We start from the raw sequence: 22,374 nt of genomic DNA, 5'->3' as shown, positions 1-22,374 counted from the left end.
GTCCTGGGAGCTCAGCCCCTATGTATGCCCACCCATGGGAGCTCCAAGGGAGGAGTGGGACTAGAAAGAAGCATGGGTGAGGAAATTGAATGCTGACTCAGGAGGGCTATGTTGCCCACCTCTGGCCCATGAGCCTTCTGGGAAGTCTCCTGGACTTTGACGCTAGGAACCAAGGTCTAGCCAGATTCTCTGGATCCCAAATTCTGCTTACCCAAGGCCACCAGAAGCCAAAAATGTGCTTACCCCAACTATTTTCTCTAACCAGAGTCAGCAAGGCCACCTCAGACCTCACCGTTACTCAGTGCCATCTGAACACAGCTGGTCCTTGCCAGCAGTTTCCAGGGCCCCTCCCTGCTGCAGAGGATGCCATTTCTATGTTTAGTTGTGTCATCCCCCTGCTCTCATGATCCTCAAGTCCAAGTGCACAAGGGGGCCCTGTGGGACCTGAGGAGAAAACCCAAGGCAAGCATACAACACACCGGGACCTGCTCGGGTTCATGGGGTGGAAGTCTAGGGTGGTGCCATTTCTGCCCAGGGGGGACCTAGCCCGGAGACCCTGACCCACTGAGGTAGGATCACACAGAAGTCCACGCCATGAGGCAGAGGCCATGACCAGCAACACCCAATTCTGGCCCAGGCCTCAGAAGAGAAGTTTTTGTAAGACAGGAACCCAAGGCAATCCAACAGGTCAAGGGCAGGCTGGGGAGCTAGGACTTCCCATGGTATAGCCTAAGCCAGTTACCTCCAGAGTGAAGGCTATAACCACTGAGAGAAATAACTGCGCCCATATTCCCAAATATTGTTTATAAACGTTCTTTTACATTTAAAGGGGGATATGATGTAGATATGAATAATTTGCATTGGTATGGATTTTAAGGTCAATTTTGTTATATGTATATGTAATTCTGATCTTGATTAAGGTATTGTGAGTGTGTAGTTCATTTTTAAAATGTAATGTATAATTAGGAAATATAGGTTGTTAATGGATAATCATTGATAATAGTAAAACTTGTAGTCATGTGAGTTAGATTTTCTTTTTTTTTGTGAGTTAGATTTTCTAGATATATAGAGATATACTTCAGTTAGATAGGCATTCTTCATATCTTTCAAAGACTGCAGAACATGGCATTTAAAATATTTTAATAACTTAGGGCTTTTCATGACAATGAGACAGTCTGCTCCTGGCAGCACCAATCTACTTCAAAAGGAAGATGGGCATCAAAGAGGCTCCTTATGGAGTTGGTTAGCCATTCGGGCAAGAAACTGCCCTTGCCTGGACTGATGCATAAACTGGACACAAAGAACCCGCAGAAAGAGTACTGCTGAACTTGCCTAACGGTGAGATGGTCTTTCGGGGTTCCTGATTCATGAAAGAGTCTGCGAGACATTCTGCAGGATACAGAAGAAAGTGACTGAACTGTCTTTGGAATTTCCTGCTTCGTGGAGGTGTCTGCTGGATACTATGGGCCGAAGATAAATGCCCCAACGGTACAGAGGAACTTTGGGTGACTGTCCAGGCAGCAAGATGTCTCTGTCGTTTATTTCTTATTTGCTTAGGTAATATTATATCCTTCTAGAGTCTTTGATGGAGTTGAAGAATGGATAGTTATAGTTTTCCTTAGTTATGATAAAAGATAAAATAGATATAAATATTGTAACTAATTCTTGCTTGATAACTGTTTTGCTATATGTAATTTTACTATGTTAAAATGAAAGCCTTCTTTTTTTGTTTAAACAGAAAAAGGGGAAATGATGTGGGAGTGATTTCTTTCTGATCTGTTGCTTTCTTTGGTTAATTAATAAAGAAACTGCCTAGGCCCATTTAATAGGCCAACCCTTAGGTGGGTGGAGTAAATAGAACAGAATGCTGGGAGAAAGAAAGCTGAGTCAGTGAGTCGCCATGATTCTCCCACCCAACACAGACGCAGGTTAAGATCTTCCCTGGGTTAGATCAATATGTAAGAGCTAGCCAATAAGAGGCTGGAACTAATGGGCCAAGCAGTGTTTAAAAGAATACAGTTTCCGTGTAATTATTTCAGGTATAAAGCTAGCCGTGCGGGCAGCCGGCTGGCGGGGACACAGCCCCGCCGTTCCTATTACAACATATAACCACTCACTATGCAGTAAGGTGTGGTCCTGGAAGGCCAATCAGACAGGCAGAAGTGGAACCCACCACCCAGCGCCCCTGCTTTGGGAGCAAAAGCTTTAATGCAGCTTGGGGTAGACCCTGTGACTACAGCAGATGCCATTCCTGTTCTGTGTCAGCCAGACCCACTCCTTAGGCTACAAAGGCTGCAGGTGAAGCATGGATGCCACCTATCTTCCTCCTGCTGGTTCTGGAAGAATGGTCCTGATCTGGCAATTCTCACACGGCCACTCGGCCTGGCCATCAAGGTAACCTCTTTGCTCTGTCTGTAGTTAGAGCCCACAGAAGGTAGGGACATACAACCTTCAGGAAGGGGCATTCTGAATGTGGCTTCGGAGCCTAGACACATGACTCTGAGGTGTGATGGGAGTATGGGAGAAATGGGCGGGGGGAGTGGACTCCTGATCCACAGGGAGTCAAAGCTGAGTGTTAAGTCAGTGACAGTGTGGATGCCATGAGGCCCAGGCAGGGCCCGCTTGCTGGCAGAGCATATGAAAATAGGGGTGAGCTTACAGGCTGTACTCTGAGTGTGGCTAGATGAGGGGCAATTAGGAGAGGAGGAGAAAGGGGGAGCCACCATATCCACCCCAGTCAGTGTATGGCCTTTCTTCTTTCCACCCAGGTAGCTGAGGTGTGTCTCTGCCTCCACAGGACCTTCTGTGGGACTCTTCTCCTTCCTTAGGGAACTAGTTTTTCCACAGAACACTTCCTCAGGCTGCTGTTCAGGGACCCACATTTTCCTACAGTCCGTATGAGAGCTGTGCTCTGCCATATTGCACTTGCGTGAGGGGCTTCATCCTTAGCTGATTTGACTCCGCAAGCCCTGCTGTGCTTCTTGGTGAGGTACACACACGGCTAATGTAGTACTTCTGCAGAGACTTAGCTCAGGGATGGGAACTGGGCTCAGGAGAAGCTAAAGTTGCTGACACCAAGGAAGGTTCCTGAAGGGTGCTACCAGGGGGGCTACCCATCCCTGAGGCTGTGAGCTCTTCTGGACAAAGCAGAGGCTGCCCAGCCAGAACAGGAATAGACACACCCTCCTGAAAGCTCAACTTCCTGTTTCAGACCCTTTCTGGATTCCTCCCTATGGGTACCCAGGGCTAATGGGCATGGGTTTCTGGGGCCCTTGGTGGCCATAGCTCCCATTGTTCTGGTGGGGCCACAGTTAGGTACATCCATGTATCTGGGCCTGGAAGCAGCAGGGGCTCAGACAGCTGACTTTTGTCTCCCACTCATGCCTAAGAGTCACCGTGTGGCTATCTTCCTGTGACTATGGATCCTCCTTATCCATTTTCTCAGGGCTTCTACTCTCTCCTGCCCAGCTGAGGGTCAGGAAGACGGCAAAGCAAGAGCAGGGGGAGGAGGCGACTGCAACTCTTACCTTGGCCCTGCCCTCCACATGGACCCAGACAGGCTCCTCAAATTCAGTTTCCCATCTAGAGCACAGCAGCCTGCCATGGCATCAGGGGTGATGCTGCTTCCCTGTTCCATCAGTGCCATGTCCCTGTGGACAAGGGTCCCTGCCAGCTGGGACACCTCCTACCATGGGGACACCACCACCTATGCCATCCACTTAAAGAGAATACCCCTCCATCTGAGACCCCCAATCCCCGATGAGGACATCCCTCCCAGCTGGGTCACCCCGCCAAAAAAGAGCCAGCTCACTGACCTCCGGCTGCCTTCCAAGCAGTGATCTGGCCTCCAAAGTACCACTCCCTCCACTGCTGATAGACGCCCACCTTCAGCCCAAACAATGGATTCTTTGTGGAGAAAGGTCAGGGCCACACAGGAGGAGGCGTGGAACTGTGATCTGGGCCCAGGCTCGCCTGAACCTCAGAGGAAGAATCAGTGAAGTCTCCCATTCCCAGACTCCCTTTGTCCACCTGCACACTCAAGTGGATGGGGCATTCGGGCCTAAGTCCTTTCTGTCATCTTGCAGAGGCCTGGGGACCACGAGAAGGACCAGGGCTGCGCAGCTGGCCACATTCATTTTCCAGCTATGTGTAGAGTCTTTCTCTGAGTGGGGCCTCGAGGTACCTGCAGCAGCCAAGTGATCTCCCATGGCTAGCACTGTGGTCTTTGGGTAGCTTCCTTACCTACAGTCCTTAGGGAGCTGCTGGAGGGAGGCAGGCCAGGGTCCCTGGGGAGAGGTGAGGCTCCAGATGCTGGGGCTCTCTATCATGGGTGGAGACCTCCATCTCTATGTATGTGCTGATGGTTCTGTCTGAACTGAGTCTCATTAAAGGCTATTGCGGGGGTCAACCCTTGAAACCAGCTCAGCGGTGAAGGACTACGGCCTACAAGCTCGGCTCTCTGCATGCTCACTGAAGAATTGACAGACTCTACAGAACGACTGCAGCTACCACTTAAAAAGCCTGTCCCCACCATGTACCGTCCAGCCCCTGCTGTCCCATCCAACTGAGACGGCTTTGATTTTGGACACAAACTGCAATAGAGACGATGCTCTTAGTGGTCATGCAAGCTGGCATGGGTGACTATGGAGGACAAGAGATGAGAGGAAGAACAGGGGATGGTACAGCCAGGGAGAGGGATGGACCAGGCTTCGCAGGGACAGACAGACAGACTTTTGTGAAAAATTCTACTGCAGAGTCACGGTCAGCCCTGTACCAAGTGGGCATATCTGAGGGGCTCTCGGAGGGGGTTGGTGTTACAGAGACGCCCCTAAGTTTAGCTCTAGTGCCCAGCATGCCATCCCCAGTGGGATGGTGCTGTAGGTCACTATCTACCCTGGGTGGCGACTGATGGAGCGACAGACAGCTGCCACTAGGTCACCCACAGGAAAGCTGGGTGAGTGCTGACAGGAATTGTTTGCTGACCTGGTCTAGCCACTCACTTTCTCCATGTAGGCTGTACGACCTGGATGGACCACAAGAAGACTAGAGGAGACAAGGTGGCCACAGTATCTCTTGCTTTCTCCCTAGTAGTACCAGGAACCCGAGGCCCAAAGGGTAGCAACTGCCAGGGCTGGCTCTGAGAGACCTATACACTGCCCCCAGCTCCTCCTCTCTCACTGCTTGCCCCACCCCCATCCACTGCTCACCCCACCCCCACTGGGGACTCCTGTCTTGGGGAAGCTCATGCTTCCTGGATATGGTGGGCCTGCTTGGACTCTGTACATGGCTTCTGCCCCTCAATCAGAAAGAAGGATACTAAGGACCCAGCATGCCAGTATCTCTAAGATGGTAGGTGATCTGGCTAACTGTATGAGCCTGGTGTCTGAGACCAAAGAAATTGCCAGAGGGACCTCTGCTGCCTGCTGTCCCCATACCAGTCCTACCATGTGATCTGTGGGTGCCTGGCTACCCCACACATCTAGAAGCTACCACCTGTGGGGTGTAACAAAGTCAGACTGGCCCAATACTAGGGAGCAAGGTGGGGTGAGGGTCTCTCCACACTGCCAAGCATGGCCGCAGGGATCCTGTGGCAGGTCCCCAAAGTGTACTGACCTTAGAATGTGAAAACTGTCGGGAGGCCCTAGATCAAGTGACCACTGGAGACAGACACCCCATACTTCCTTCAGCTCTATCTGCTGAGTGTCAAGGGTCACAGGTGTGGGACCCTGGAAGTGTTGTGAGGAGTCTAGTCCAATGTCAAACACTGAACAACACCCACATCAGACGTGCCCACTCAGGTCCTAGTGGTACTCAGGGGACAGGGCCGGTGATACCACATAGTAACTAAGGTCTAGTCTTGACCCAGTCCTAGCTCTAGATCAGCTTGGGGAGGCTTATAACATATACTACAGAATAGCCCCAAATTACCTCCCATCCCCCCTTGCCCTCTGGTGCCAAGAGGCATCCCACCTTGAGAGGGTTGAGGAAAGATTTGCATAGTTGTGCATCTGGGCTGCAGTGGAACTTAAAACCAAGAACCCACTATTCCAAAAGTTTGAGGGGAACTCCCAAAAGCACCCCTCTAGGGCTCCACCATGCAGCAGCTCCCTTTGTGTTCACCTGGTCACAGGTGCTTCACGTTAGCCTGGTCCAATTTTCTATCAAACGGTCCTCTCCCCTAGACATCCTCCTCTTCAAGAAATAAGCTTCCAGATTGGGGAGTGAGGAGCCCTTCCCCCAGATGTAATGAGCAACAAGTTCCTCACTTGCTGGAGGGGTAAACTGAGCCCCCTGACCCCATGAGCTCACATGCCCCCTGCCAAGCTGGAGCGGCTCTCCCTGAGAGGCTCCTGCTCACCTGGGCTCTCTCTCACCTGGCGTACTTAGAGTTCTGGCTTCTTCCATGCAATGCTTCAGACCCCACATGTCCTTCTGCCCTATTCCGTGGGCCGAGTCACACAGCCCCCTCTGTTGTCCACCCCATGAGAGGCTTTCAGAAGGGCCTGGAGTGGACACAGGAACACAGGACCTGGGAGCTTCACGCAGCTTGGGTTGTCAGGGGGAGGGTTACACTGTGAAATGCAAAATGCCCACAGGGCAAAACTGCCACTGATACCTAGGTTTGGCAAGTTCAGTCTCATCAACAACTCTTTCGGGAGCCACCCCTGCACTCCTGCCCCTGCTTGCTGAGTATGGCAGATGCCAGGCAGGCAGCAGGCCCCTCCCCTTCTCTACCTCCCATTGCCCAGAAGGATTCTGGTGCTTGCAGTAATAAAGACCCTGGAGATTTAGAGATGGCTCAGGAATTAAAGTATTTACTGTGCAAGCATGAGAACTAGAATTTTGGTCCTCAGAAACACATGTAAAAGCCTGATGGATGTTTGGTATCCCATCTGTAATTCCAGCTTCAGAAGGCAGAGACAGGGGATTCCCAGGGCAAGCTGGCTCAAGGAAGATTAGCCAAACCCACCAGCTCCGGGTTTGATTGAGACCTTCCTTCAAAAAAAAAAAAAAAACAGGTGGAGGAGTGATCAAGGGTGATTCCTGACATCAACCTCAGGCTTCCACACAGTAACTGCACACATGTACACACATTCACATGTACCCACATATACAAAAAAAATACATGCACATATGTCCAACACATGTAAAATAGGGAAAAAGAAGAAAGGGGGAAAGGGTCCAGAGGCTTCTAGCACTCTCTCCTGCCTTCTCTCCATTTGACAGATGTGGTAACTGAGGCACAAGCAAACACTGAATCACACACCCCCTCTAGATGACTGCCAGCGTCTGTGGGGACCACCAACCAGACCAAGATGGCCCAAAAGAAGAAGAGCTTTGGGTGCAGACACCTGGGGTCCACCTCCCTCCTTGCTCTGTTCTGCTACCACCAAAAACTCAGGGCCCCCTCTCTACTCGATGCTCAGGGGACCCCACCCACAATCCTCCCTCAGGCTTCATGCCTGGTGGTTAGTTCCTTTCCAGTTTTCATATAGGGAAACTGAGATACAGGAAAAAAGAAGTCAACTGAGTCCTACAGTTTGATTCAGGGCTGGTGCCGGAGCCGGAGCCGGACCCGGAGCTGGAGCCTCCCTGCTCTGCCAGCCCAACCTCCTGTACTCACCTGAAGGCAGGGTCTCCCACGGCCGCGGCCTCAGCCCTTAGCCTCTTCTAATCACTCCAGAAACTGACTGGCAGCCTGACTGGGCTGCTGCTGGAACCCAGGCAAGCGAGAGGTGATGGGTAGGTGCAGGACCCTCGTGGATAAGCAGCTGTGGCAGCCCTGGGCCCCATACCCTATGCTGCGGGTTACAACCTCAGCTGGCCCCTCCCTGTGCTTTGTGGGGAAACTGGTTCCGTCAGTCAGGTGAAAGCTACAGTGAAAGCTGCAGGCCCTTCTGACAGGTGGGTGGGGCCCAACACTGCCAGGTGCCATTCTCCACCACACCCCAAGACAGGCATAGTGTTTGTGTGAGGGATGACCAGCCTGTAGGTCTTGGTTCTGGTTTCTCGAGTCGCAGGCCTCTGAACCCACTCCCCAGCTCCAAAGGCCCACAGGTGGGTGCATGGGTTTTCAGGTGGAAGAAGGAACTGACCGTAGGGCCTGCCTGTCCACTCTGGACTATCTCTATGGAGGGCTCAGCATGCTTCTTGGCAGGGGTTCCAGGGACCACTGTGCAGCTGCTCTTCCTCCATCTTCTTAGCCCAGTCTAGCCCTCTCCTCTTCTTGTCAGAACCATCAGAAGTCCCAAGTCAGTCCCTCCTAAAGAAGCTCTGCTCCCGGTTACTCAGATGGATCAGGGTAAAGATTACTCCCTGACACACCATTGGTCATTCCACTAAACATCCCAGGGACCTTGGCCTGACTCTTCCACTCTTTAGCAGAGTCCTGGAGGGGCAGAAAGACAGACCACTTGAATAGTGAACCACAAGAGACTCCCAGTCATCTGCCATGACTGGCTAGTTGCTTGGCCAGTTTACTAGCACCTGAGACATAGAGGGGTCCAGAGACACCCCACCCCCGCAGTGGTCCTAAGTCCCCAGAGCTATCAGGGCTAAGAAATAGTGCCAGAAGAGAAGCGAGAAGGCATGGCTCGTCCTTAACATTCCCAGGCCTAAATTTGGATCTGTATGCTGACATTTTGGTCACACTCTGAAATGACAAGTTCTAAACCAGAAGCACAGCCACAGGCCCCGTGAGCAGCAGGCGACAGGTGAGAAGAGAGAGATGCTTGCAGGCTGTGATGTAGAGACCATAATGGGTCCCTGGTCGCATCACACTCAACCCTTCCCACCCCCAGGGGTTTTAGAGACACACGCCTCTGAGTTTGATGCTACAGCCCACTATCCCTGTCTTTGGGGAAGGTTCCTTAGGAAGTGAAGCCTTCTAGGCACACAACACCCAGGTCCTCAGCTTCCTTCTGATGGAAAACCTAGTTGATGGGGGCAGGGCCTTCCTTGGCCTTGACACCAGCTTCCCCAAGAGGGGGTGCGTTTCTCTGTGGGGCAGCTTTGACAAAGGACCACAGACAATGACTTAAAGGTTTATTTGATCATGGGTCTGGAGGCCCCAAATCCAAAATCAAGGTATCAGCTGAGTCACAATCCCCTCAAGGTCTCCAGGAGAGGGACCTGCCTGTGGTTGCACCTTCTGGGCACCCTGGGCATCTCCAAGCATCAAGTGCATCTTCCGAGAATTTATGTGCTTCTTCTTTTGAGGACTCATTGGTTCTCCATTCTCCCCCAAATCCAGGCTGATCTCCACTAAGACCCTCATTCACACATGCAAAGACCCCACGTCAAGTAAGACCACCTTCAGACACCTGGGACGAGGGTTTGGGCATATGTGGGGCAATATTACCCTACACCCTACAAGGAACTTCTGGGGCACGGGGCCTGGTGGAGTCCTTGGGGGTGAGGGGTCAGCTCATCACTCTTGGGAGGGAACTCCGGCTGAAAGGAGGCCAGCTGGGGGCTAAGTCTAGAAAAAAATACCTTTGTGGAGACAGCACGGAGTCCTGTAAGGAGGGAGATGTACCAGGGTTGAGGCAGAGCAGGATCAAAAAAGCTCAAAGCCAGGGGTGTTGGGGAGACGCAGCCTAGGTTCCCACTGCCAAGCTCCCCATTTATCTTCCACGATTATGCCAAGCTCACCTCACTCAGATCAGGCTGGGCCATGCCCTGTGGCCTAAATGTAGCAGAGTCAGGGTTCTGGGGCAGCCATGCCCAAGGTCCCTCTTTTCATGTCTACCCTGACATGATACCACCACAGCACTACTCCGACCTCCACAGTTCCTCAGACAATGGCCGTTCAGAGCTTGGGGTCAGCCCAGGGAACAAGTAGCAAGCAGTCATGCAGCCACGGCAGCCACAAACAGCCACGGCAGCCATGCAACCATGGCAGCCACAGCAGCAACGACAGCCACAGCAGCCACGACAGCCACAAACAGCCAGAGCAGAAGCAGCTGCAGCCACAGCCGCATGGGACTCTTCCATTAAAGGTGAATGGCTAGTCTAGGCTCCTGTGCTCTCATTTGGTTCTGGGGGTCACGAGAAACAGGTGCTGCCAAGATGCCCATGGTATAAACATAAATTGGTAAAGTTGTGGGCTGCCTAAGGTTCTGGAGGGCCCTGCCTCAGCACACAGGTATATTCCAAGAAGGAGAGCCTCCTGTGCCTTGTCTATCTGCCTCTTAATCAAACAATCTATCTCCCAAGGACTGTTAACAGGTGGCCACAACCTCACTCTGGTGCTAGGCAACTGGAGCCTAAGGGCTAGCTGTGGTCGTTACTGATGAGCTCTGTATGGTAGCACAAGTTCCTTGCTTCCTGCTTCCTCTCGCCCACCCTCACCACTCATGACCCTTTTACTGTACACACACACACACACACACAGAGGCAGATGGGCACACAAGCATCTGTATGTGCGTCACATCAGAGGTGCCAAACGCCTCAGCCATCTGCTTCTGTTTCCTCTGCTGTGTGGTCAGGGCAGGGGAGCTGTGTGGCTGTGAGCAGCCGTCGAGGCAGCTCCCTCCACAGAAAGCCAGGGAAGACCTGGTTCCAGGGGTGGAGTCCGGGTCCCCAGGGAGCAGACAGTGCAGTTTGATTTTCCTTGTTTGGATGAGGGCTTTTGGAAGACTGTTTTTCCATTCCCAAGGAAGTACGCTGATGCAATGGCTGCTGTTCCCTCCTCCCAGGTTGTTCCTCTGGGGCAGAGGCTCGGACCAAGTGTCTCAGAGCTTAGGAGGGGCCCAGGAGCACATCCAGCATGGCCAGGCTGGCCACTTAACACAGGAGTGTGGACCTGGAGAGGTAAGCTCAGGTCTCCCTCAGGGACAAGACAGTGTGGAATGCTGAGGCTCAATCAATGCCTGTGCCCATTACCACAAAACACAAAATCCCTCAGGCAGCCTCTCCCCTTGGGGGCATCTCCCGATCAGTTACACTAACCCTCCTTCCCAGCTCCTTGCCCACTGCCTGGGCAGCCCAGGTCTTGCCCCTGTCTTCATTGCTCGTATCGGTAAATAAGATCGCACACTATCCCACCCCAGTCCCCAGCCCAGGACTGATTGCCGCTGAGTGGTGTTGCTAGTGTAGCAACGCTCTGTCCCAGGGCCCAGCCCCTTCCTCCACCGATTCCATCAGCTGGGTCCATACGTCGACCAGGCTGGCCGTGAACTCATGAAGATCTCCTTGCCCCTCTCTGCATCCGAGTGCTGAGATCAAAGGCGTGTGCCACCACAGTTGGCAGGAAGAGGGCTACTCCTCATGTGCACCTTAAGGTCACAAGGAGCCGAGTACCTGGTGCCTTGACACCAATCTACTTCCACTGAGCATGGAAAAGAGTTCAAAACTTGGCTACCAGCAGGGTTAGCAGGGTGATCTGGGAAAGAAGCCCCAGTACCCTAAGAAGCTCCTAGGGTCCACAGTGGCTGATGACACCGGGAGGAGGCTCCAGGGATGCTGAATGACCACTGTCAGAGGGTACAGACGCCTGCTGGAGATACATGGCTTGTTCCTCATACAGGCAAGGTTTGCAAGGAAATGGAAAAGCAGACCCGGGTTAAAAATAACGCTCAGGGTGAGGGTGGCTGTTTGTGTGCAGTCATTCATTAAACTGCAGTTTACACCAACGGGAAGCTCGGGCTGCTGGGTGACACAGACCCAAGTTGGGAAAATTCCCAAATGACCCACGTGGCCAGGCCACCAGGGATGGGCAGTTGTCCACCATGGCTGCCTGGGAGGAGCCTCCAGCTTTCCCCCTACAGGGCACTGTAGGAGTCCTCAGCTTCTGAGAGCACAGTCTCCAGCAGCAGGAAGCCCTGGGGTGTCTCCCTCTTCTTCCATGGGCAACATTCCCAGGAACACCAGGAGCTCTGGGAGCCTCAACTGCCCAGGAGTGCTGAGGGCACCCTCCCAAGGTCTACAGGCAGTGCCCGATGAAGGAAACGTAGGAAACCCAGGGAAGAACCCAGACCCCTCATTGCCAGTGAAGGGCAGGAAGGTGGCCTTAGGGGTATGTGATCTCCTGACACAGAGGGAGCAGGGAGTACCTAGGAAAGGCAGAGCACCAATGGCGCTCTAGCCTGTGGATCCTGGCTGGGAATCTATGATTGACAGGGTGAGGGCAGCCCTATAGTGGAAATGACCAGTGACTGACAGGGCATGACCATGGAGCCTTGCTGGCCCTGTCCAGTATGAGCCCCTCAGGGTTAATGCTTGGGTCGGCATGCTCACCTAAAGCTTGGCCCATGGCCATCCTAGCCCAGGCTTTCTGGGCCACAGTTTGAAGAGGTGAATGCTGAGAACATTTATGTTATGTGTTTATGGGTACAGAAGGCTATAATCACATCACAGCACGCGTGCAAGGCAATGTGGCTCCACAGGAGGTGGCAACAGCGGGCCCTGTGCCACCACTGACTCCAGGCAGACCCTGCAGTCCATCAGCCAGACTCTACCCTTCTGGATATTCAGGCCCTCAGGGAAGGTCAGGCCAATTTTTTGGTTTTTAATTAACAAAATGTATTGGCCAATTAGAAACGCTGGAGGGCCTGGCAAGCATTTGTGGGAACAAGCTTTTATTCTGCAAGCTGGGGGGGGGGGGCACTCTCTCTAAAATCCTCTCTCTAAATGGATAAGAGAAATTGGAGTCTTCTTGGACAAGCGATTAGATGGATGTGGTAAATGGATCCCCTAGGGCCAGGAGAGTCAGGAATGCCCTTAGCTGGAATGTGATGACACCCCAACGGGCCGCTGATGGGCACCCTTAACCACCCATTCCTTAGATCTTCACAGACGCGGCCAAGGAAACTGGACACAGTATTCCAGCCAGAGAGAACCGAGGCAAACGAGACATTTCCACACAAAGCAGGAAGACAGCAGGTCCTGTAACCAGAGGGCAAAAAGGCTAGCCGCCTACACTGTGCACCACTTTCTACGGATCCTGAGATGCAAGGAGAAGGAAGGTCCAAGTGAAATGAAATCCCAGAGCTCCAGAGGCTGAGGCTGTGACTTCGAAGCCAGCCTGGGCTACAGAGTGGGACCCTGTCTCCAAACACCAAACGACGCAGATCGAGAATGGACCATATGTATATAAATGAAGGCAGAGATTGGCGTCCACTCATGAAGGTTCATCATCCAACAATGAAGGCAGTAAAACCATGCCTGGAAACGGCCACTTGGACAACCCGAGGCTGCAGGGCCCTGGGGAAGGCGCAAGAGCTGAAGGACTGAACAAGGTCCTTTCTCCCTTCCTCGGCAGCATGACTTTGGTCTCTCAGAGCCAAGCTGCAGCAAATACAGACAAACACAGGCGCCTTGATAACGCTGGTACACTAGGCCTCGTGCGGCTGGCATGCTTCTGTGATTTTATGTGGTTTCTGTGTTTAAAGCTTTCAAGATGATTAGCTATTAATGTGTTTTATTAATGAAAGGAAGTGTTCCTCTCCATTCTGAGAATCCTGCCATCTCCAAACTGTGGGCCCTGCACTCTCAGTGTGTGCTCTCACCAAGTCCTCTAGGCATCCCTATGAACCTGGCAACATGATGGCCCACTTCACAGGCAAATGGGGAAGCTGAGGTCTGAACAATCAGGGCCACTTGGGGCAGGAGTTCCCATGAAGTTTACTGGATCCATGTTCTAATGGCACGGGTACTCGGCATCCACGACATCAGAAGTGGCTCAGCCTTCTGGGGCATGTGGCTTCATGGCTAATGATCCAGAGTCTATGTGCCTCTGTACCCAACAAAACACCTAAACCACACAGACATGTACACAGCTATCAAGTGACACTCACTGGCTAGAGAGAGAGAAAAGTGGGCTCCGCTAAGCCTCGATAGAAGGATGGGGCCAGCAGCAAGGCGATCACGGCTCATTCAATAAGTGTGTCTTTGACAGTAGGATAGGACTACTAAGTTCACACTGTGGAATTACGAAACAACAGCAACAAAACCCAAACTCATGCCCCACTCCAGACACAATGTTTTAAGTAAGTTTTACAGTTTGTCTTGGGCTATATTTATTACAAACCTCAGCTGCATGGGTCACAGGTTAGACATGCCTGAAAGAGGGCTAAGGGAGGCCAATGAGATGGCTCATTTGGTAAAGAAAGAAAGGCACTTCCAGCAAGCCTCATGGCCTGAGTTAAATCTCTAGAACCTACATGGTAGAAGAAAAACACCAACTCCCACAAGCTCAGACCCCCACATGCACTGTGTCAAGTTTCCTCTTCTGCCCCCAAAAGTTAATTTTTTTCTTTTTTTTTTAAGGAGGGAAAAGGCTGGGTGTGGGGGCACACATTTTAATCCTAGCAACCAAAAGGCAAAGATAGGCAGTGCTTTGTGAGTTCAGGACCTGGTCTATATAGGGAGTTCCAGGCCAGTCGGGACATATAGTAGTCTCAAAAACAAAACAAATAAAAGGTATATCAAGTCAGACTAAGGAAGGGTCACCCTGTAAAAGGGGTGGAGGTCCAGAAGACATGGGTGGTGTGAGCCAGATCCTGGGTACTAAGCCTGCCCCAAATATCTTGTGTCTACTATACATGTGCTAGGGGCGCTGGGTTAGTGCCCCAGACAGAGACAGGGACAGGCCTTCCAGTCAGGGAAGGACATCTGTGAGGACAGACAGATGCAGGCAGCAAGAAGGACCAGATAAGCCAGTATCATGTTCAGGGAAGGTCCATAGGGCCAGTCCTGTGTTCAGTCTGGCTGAGTGGCCACAAGGCTACTACCGGCACCAGCTGCCCTGAGACATACTGTAGGTCATACAGAGTGAGGGTGACTGTACCCCTGGCCATAGGGACTGAACGCCTCACTCTTCCACATTCTAAATGAGGTTCTAAAAGTGTGGCCCAGGTGTCCCCGCCCAAGTTCTCCTGGGAAGGTGGGCACTGGTTATGGTGCACACCATCAAGGAGGGCTTGTACTGGCAAAGAGCCCACTGGGATACACACAGGGGAGGGAGGGCAGCAAGGATGTGGGTCCTACCGGTCTGGATTCATGGAGCCTGTACCAACTGACAGACACTCTTAAGCAGCCCATCGAGGCCGTGGAACCAATACAACCCCTTGGGGACCAATCATCAACAGGGAAGTCCTCTGTCCCCTTTCCCCATAAGACTCTGTAACAGCTCACCTGCCTGGCCAGCAGGGATAACCAACAGTGGCCACTGGGACGGGACCAGCCACTAAGCCCTATGCTAAGCAGCCTCACCCTGGGCTTAACACGCTGGGGCTGAATTTCTAGGTCAAAGCAACAGCCTCTTTACATCCCAAACTCCCCATCAGTATGTAGCCAAGTACCCTCCTCTTCCCAGCAGCCTCCCCTGCCCTTTGGGGACCTGCTTTCCAGGGACTTGTCATTCTGTTGCTATTCAGAAGCAGAATTTAGGCCTCTCAGCAGCTGGGGCCCACGCGTTCCTGCAGGTGCCAGGCCCAAAGTGGAAACCCAGCTTAGCACCACAGTGGGTGAGGGCTCCCTTCAAAGCTGGCTGTTCCTCGGCCCACAGAGGTCAAAGAATACCACAGGGTCATCAGGTAAAGGCTTGTTGCTCACGCTGGTACCTGCTTGTCATATCTGCCTCTGTCCTTTCCACGCTATCCTCTTCCAGGGACTGCAGGACAGTAGGGTGGGCTTTGCCTCCCATAGCAGGTACGTCAGCCATGGGGGGCCACACGAGGATGCACGTGCAGTAGATTAGAGGGCGCTGAAGTGACACTGAAGACACAGCTGTCTGTGACAGTGTGTGAGAGTCAGTGGGAGGAAAAAGGACGGAGCAGCTTTCAAACTCTTTACAACAAACAGAAACTTTGTGCCTAAAACACGATGTAGTTCCAATGACAGAAAATGGCTCAAGGAGCAGAGCTGGTGGTGCTCTGTGGAGATCTTAGGCGTTGGAGGTGTCCAGCCACATGCTAAGCTCCTGCCTAGACATCATGTGCTCACAGGAGTCCCCGGATCTGCTGGTTAGGGGGCAGTGTCATAGGGAGGGAGACTTAAGAACGGAGAAGTTGAGGCCAGGCGAAGGGTAATCTTGCATTCCTGGGTCCCCAGCAAATGAGAGCTGGGGTACTGGAAGCCTGCATTTGCCCGGGGAAGGGATGGAGAAACAGGGCTCAGGATCTGGCACGTGGAACTCTGGAGCAATAGGGTGGCACCTAAGAACTCAGAGCTGCCAGTCCCTTCCCGCGGTCAAGTCTTCTCCGGGGACAGGGCATGCTCCAGAGACCAGTATGGCCTGGGAACTGTCACCATCACCATCTGTCATCTCGGAGACTGAATACCAGCTCTGGTACCCAGAGTGAACGGCCTGGTTCCTAAGCGAAGTGCTGGTTGTTAGGCAACTACGGATCAGAGATAAAGACACTCTAGTTCTCTAGGCTTTGGATTAGGACATCTCGCTGGACCTGCTCCCCGTGAGGATTCTGTGTGCTGGGATCCTGTGGGGGATGATAGGCATACTCTAGAAGCTGGGGCCAGACAAGCCCCTCCCATGGAATCACTGCCTCTTCACAGGTTGGGTGCCCACCATCCGCAGAGGCAGCTCAGGACAGCTGGGACGGAGGCTAAGGTCATGAGCAGAGAGGGGGCTGTAAAGAGGAGGGATGGGATGAGTAGAAGGTATTCTACTTGCAGAAGAAGGCCCATCGTGACAGCAGGGGTGACTGCCAAGGGAGATGATAGCTGGAGGGTTGACAGCTTTGACTGGGACTTTAGGGAACATACAAGTCAGTCATCACATAATGCTGGGGACTTCATGTGAGCCCAGTGACACACACAAGTACAGGTAACTTGGAGACAAAAGAACATCATGGCAGACACTTGGGTTGCAACATTTCTGTAAGGTTCCCATAGATCAGGGTTTTCCATCCACTCATCCCACGCAGGCCCCCGTATGTCTCAGAAACTGTACCAGCAATCTGAGCAGCCTGGGCGGTTCTGGTATTTGGGATTGTGGCTGGTTGGAGGGGCCGAGGGCAGCCCAGAGCTGAGTACCCACTCGCTGCCCTGGCTCACCCTTCCAGAACAAGGAACACAGGGCTTACTCTGGTCCCTGCACCAAAGGCTGGAACCCCCTGAACGAAGGTGACTTTCTGATGTGGCTGAGCATAAAGTTTGCCATGTAAACTAGAAACCGGGCCTTCCTTCTTCCCCCTGCCCTGTCCCTGGGATCAGCCCCAGAGTCCTCTACACTCTTAGGGAAGCAGCCCTGGCTATGGGCCACAGACCAGAATCTGGGAGAGGCCTGGCTTCTCTCCTACCCTGAAAAAGAAGGCAGAAGGCTGAGCTCAGACAGGAACCACCCTCGCCCGGCCTGATCCTCTCTACTTGCACTCACCCAGGGGGTATGCAGGAATCTCACTGCCATCTCTGTCCAGGTGCCACTGCTCCTATTCCTGCTCATCTTCCCCCAGGTGTGGAGTGATAGCCTGTCCCTTAGTGGAACCACACAGCACTCTCGGCACTGCTCCTATCAAGTCCTAGAGGCCTGGTTTCTCCCGGTGCAGGCACTCTGTGTGCCCACCTATCCCTGGAGAGACAGTGTTTCTGGGATGACCTCACAGACAGCGTGACCTGGCTGGCTTTCCAAACTGCCCAGGCATTTGTCCAGGAAAGGCGATTCCACACCAGCCAGCAGCCTGCGGGCAGGGCATCTCGATGTCTCTACTTAAGTTATGAACCCCAATGAGTTAAATTTCTTCTGTCTGGCCTTGAGGCAAAAGCAGCAGCCACCTGCACACACCACATAAGAATACCGGTGTCTTTTGCTCTGAGGCTAACCTGCAGAAGTTGGTCCTAATTTAGAGGCTGGAGGCTGGGAGACATGGGTTACACACAATACCAAAGCAGAACTCTTAGCCCCTGATGCTGGGGAAGCAGGGGTAAGAGAGGCAAGACAGGCAGTTGGCCTCAGACCACCGACTTCCAGGGAGTTCCCTTCTAACCTCACACAAGCACAAGGCTTTTTGGGTGCCAGGCCCTGGGAACTGAGCCTGGAGCTCACATTCAGACAACAGAGAACGAAGACAGGTGACAGCAGCCTCCCTCAGGCTACCTCTGGCCCAACTGTTCCCTGCAATACTTAGACATCCAATTAAATAAATCAAGATAATTTCAGATATAGCTCCATGCTGCTAAGAAAGAAACATGAATTAAAAACAGGCACTTTAAGACAGGGGCAGAGGGCAATTCACAGAAGTGATGCCTTGGTAGAACCTGGATCCGACGGAGTTCACCATGTTCAGATCTGCGAGAGAGCTTACCACAGAGTACAGTCAGCGCAAGGCAGTGGGGTAAGGAAACCAGGCATGCAGGTGAGTCCCTGGGAGTGAGGAATGGGGCAAGGTGAAAGCAGGGGACAGGGATCAGGGGTAGGTCCCTTGTGACCAGGGATTATCCAGAGAAGGGCTCTGAGGGGTCAGGTTACATGAAAATGCGCGTGCTCTCTCTCTCTCTCTCTCTCTCTCTCTCTCTCTCTCTCTCTCTCACACACACACACACACACACACACACACACACACGCATGCACACACCTTGGCAGTGCTGGGGATGGAATCCAGAGCCTCACAGACACTAAGGGCTCTGATTCGAAGTCCAGGTTATACAGCCACACTGTTTCTGGCTGGATGCTAGGTGTGAACTGGGGAACAATGATGCTCATGCAGGAGCTGGGCAGGTGGGAGGCTGGCAAAGCCCTATAAAGCTTGAGCTTACAGCCCGGGTGGCTCTGAGCCTTGATCAAAGGCCACTGTGTATTCTAGGCTCTTCTACACTTGCTCAATCTGCACTTGAACTGTAAAAGCATTCTCTGACGTCTTAATGACCTGGATGACCTTGGTAAGGCTGTGTTGACCAGGGCTACCCTAGGGGTCTGACTGGGTGGCTCCCAGGCCTTTCTCAATTGTCTTCAAGCCCTCTACCCCTTTTTTACAGGTCTGTCATCACCCTGGCAAGGATCTCCTCTCTGGGTCCCCAAACCAGCTTGGCCCTCTTCACATGTGTGATTCTGCCACTAGCTCTACAGACAAAGAACTCCAAGTTGGAGCCTCTGTTTTGCCCCAGTGGCATCACAAGCCCTGTCCATGACTGATACCAGTCCCCCCGGCTTAGATGCCAGAACAAGGCAACCTGTTATCCACATGGGTATGATCCCGAGTAAGTCCTGACTTGGGAACTACAACACAAAGACAATGATGTGATCCCAAGTCCAAAGCCTTTGTACCTGACTCTAGGCTCAAAATTGCCTATCTATGCATACATCTCAAATGGATAGCTGCTAAACCCTCAGGGATGGGGCAGATTATGAATTCCTGTCTTTGAGCTGAAGGCTCAGCACACAGGTATTTTTCCTATAGAACAGCCTTCAACAGTGACAGGGCATTCCGGAACAGGCAGCCATGGCTTTCAGTATGTAGCCTGTGCAAAGGCCAACCTCACTGTGCTGCCCGACCCAACACTGAAGATGCTCACCCCGGGTGCCCAGCCAACCCTGCAAACAGCCTGCAGTGGCTCCAGGGAGGGATCTGAACCCAACAGCCCTGTGCTTGGGGTCATTTGTACCACTATCTTGGAGTCAGAATTCAAGTTCCTAGGTCTCACTGGGAGACCCCCATGTTTTTAAGAAGCAGCCCCATCCTCCTCTTCAACAATAAATGGGAATGAAGGTGGGACACACCCCTACCACCTTGAGCAAGCTCAGAACATGTGTCAGGAGTGGCATGTTTCTACTTGCATGTGGCTGACCACAGAACGCACAGATGGCTCAAGTCCCCAATACAGCTGCCAGACACAACACTCCCCAGTGCGTGCCACTTCTGTCTTCCCACCTCGTGGCCTGTCAGATCTCTATTGTAGCTCAGCGAGCTTCTTGGAAGAAGCCCGGTGTCAGGAGAGACTGACTCTGGAAAGCTCAGCATGGCAGACACACATGGGGTGTGGGGGAAGGGATGCGTGAGGCACCTGGCAAGAGCCTAGAGCCAAGTTCTGAAGGCCTCAGACCCTTTGGCTGAGAGAGAGAACCCCTCTGACATCCAGGATGTGCTGCTGGGGTTGGGCCTCAGCACAGCAGTCTCCCTGAGACAAGGCACAGTGCTGTGGGGGAGGAGCCTCACCCAACTGCTTCACCCTTCTCTAAACACTGCCGGCCAGGCAAACAGACAGGCACAAGCACTTGCCTCCTTGGCACCCAGGGCTTGGTGTTAAAAGCCCCCACTAGGCTGCCCCATACACGTGCAGGCAGACAATAGAGCCTCAGTCAGGAGCCTGAAAGGGACAGCCAGATGTCACCACTTGCTACCCAGGTCACCCTGACTTGTCTGACACCTGCAAAGCTCTCTGGGCTCCTCTGAAACCCCACCAAGTTCAAATGTCAGCAAGCACCCCCACCTCTGCCCCCACTTGAGTAAGAGGGGGCGCAAAAAGGTAGTAAGGACACAGCCACTTGGTTGTTATTAGCAGGGGTGTTCCTGTGAGGGTGGGGGTAGCTGCTGGACTCAATCAGGACAAACAAATTCAAAAGTGCAATAGCCACCCCCAAAGGTCTTGTCTACTTCTCCAGGACCTGGTGCCACCACTCCTGCGCCTGTGACCTGACAAAGGCGTCTTGCAGAGGCTGGAACCAATGGCAGACACATATAGGAATGTTTAAGTATAGACAAGTGGGTGACAAGCCTCCAGGGGAGACCCTGAGATGGCAAAAACAAGAAATTCAAACCAGGGATTCTGGTAAGTAAGCCCCTCCCGGCTATAAGACCCGCCTGGCCCAAGGTGGGTGAGGGGTGAAGCAGCCCCCTTGGCTCTGGAGTAGGTGTCTGCCTACACCCCTAGGAGCCACTCACAACTGGGACTCCAGGGATTTGGAACTAAAGAGCCAGGATGTCTGGTTGGGAGGCAAAGCCAGGCTAGACTTGTAGCTGGGAGGGGCTCAGGTCCTACTCCACCCCAGTCCCAGAAAACCTCAAGCGCAGTCTCAAGTAATCTCGACAACGCCAATTTCCTTCCCTTTCTTTAGGGACCCAGTCCTACGGATGGAGGCGATGGATGGGCAGAGTCCAAGGGCAAGGAATCATCTGGGAATCAAGCCAGCGACCTGAGATCTCATTCTTCTTAGACACCAATTCCTTGCTATGACTGGGCAGGGGTACTCCGACCCGGGGTCGGAGGCAGCCAGACCTTCCCACCCACTCGCCTGGTCCTGACTCCTTTAAGCCCCACTAAGTGGGAAGCGGGGCTGGGCATGCCGCACCCACTCGCGGGCCTCACTCGCCACGCAGAAGTCCCCGACACACCCGGGATCCCCAGCCAGGCGCTGTTCCCCGTACCGGCTGCTGCCAGAGTCTACCCAGCTACATCCAAGGAGCTCCCAGATCAGCCTGTGAGGGTTCCCTGACCCCCACGCCGGCTCAGTGGCTCTGCAGCCTCTCAGGCCTGCTGAGTCCCCTCCTGGCCTTCTCGGGCCTGTCTACCATCCCTATCCCTCCCGGTCCCCAGCAGCGCAGCTCCTACCGTGGCGGTAGCACTCAGTGCTCGGGCCGGGCCGGGCCGCGCTGGGCCCGCGAGGGGCTCAGCTGTCGCCGAGCAGCAGGAAATACCAGAGGGCTGATCCAGGCGAGGCGGAGCGAGGGAGCGGAGGGCGGAGGAGGGAGGAGGGAGCGGCGGACGCAAAACCCCGGGCGGACGGAGGGCGGATCGGCTGCTGGGGAGACGCTCTGGGGATCCAGTCCCAGCCTGGAGCCTGCTCCTCCTCCCCGATGCGCGCTGGGGACATAGGAATCCTTAAGTATAGACAAGTGGGTGGCACCTGCGCGCCGAGGCTGGGGACACCGCCCCACAAATAGCCAGAGAAGGGGAGAGCAGTGGTAAGCAGGGTCAGTCTTGAGGAAGTGTCTTCTGTTTGAGGGGTGAACCTGTGTGCGGGGCCTCCTCCTTTCTCAAAGCACAAGATACCCAGAAACCAAACACACTAGTCTTGTCCTACATAGGGGTCAAGGGGACTCCTAGGTGGCTATCCATGATTCCCGCTAGACTTCTTTCAGGATGCCTTGGCTGAGAACCTGACTCTTGGGGCTGGAGAGATGGCTCAGAGGTTGAGAGCTTATGCTACTCTTCCAGAGGACCAGAGGTAACTCCAGCTCCAGGTGATCTGACGACCTCTTTTAGCTTCTATTGGCACCTGCACCATGTGACACACTCACAAAGAGAATTAATAATAATTAGAAGTCCCGATTTTTGTAAGAAAAGTCCTATGTGACTACCATCCTTTCCCACCCCACAAGAACTCTCTAGATACCTCATTCCTTCCATATTTAGAAGACACTTATCTAATTCTATACCACCCATAGAGAGGGGCTGATTTTTGGGGTCTCCAGCCTC

The 22,374-nt window shown here is 53.1% G+C and overlaps 1 protein-coding gene across 2 annotated transcripts in view; it reads right to left on the bottom strand.

Annotated features, from left to right (window-relative positions):
• The window catches only part of Osbpl5 (oxysterol binding protein like 5), a 55,326-nt gene extending 33,729 nt beyond the window's left edge, over nucleotides 1-21,597 (bottom strand). Inside the window, exon 1 of one of the 2 annotated variants that reach the window (XM_041667118.1) lies at nucleotides 21,508-21,597. The gene's annotated coding sequence lies outside the window, so the exon portion shown is untranslated. Of the gene's footprint in view, nucleotides 1-7,624; nucleotides 7,759-21,507 lie in introns of those variants that run through there. The other variant, XM_041667119.1, reaches the window with a different exon arrangement.
• Between the last annotated feature and the right edge of the window lie 777 nt (nucleotides 21,598-22,374).

Source organism: Microtus oregoni, unplaced genomic scaffold, assembly GCF_018167655.1.
Source record: "Microtus oregoni isolate MIOR12 unplaced genomic scaffold, Mior012 000016F_ref0000370, whole genome shotgun sequence".
Lineage (NCBI taxonomy): Eukaryota > Metazoa > Chordata > Mammalia > Rodentia > Cricetidae > Microtus > Microtus oregoni.
Note: the sequence above shows the minus strand (reverse complement) of the source record. Positions and strands in the feature narration are given on the sequence as shown.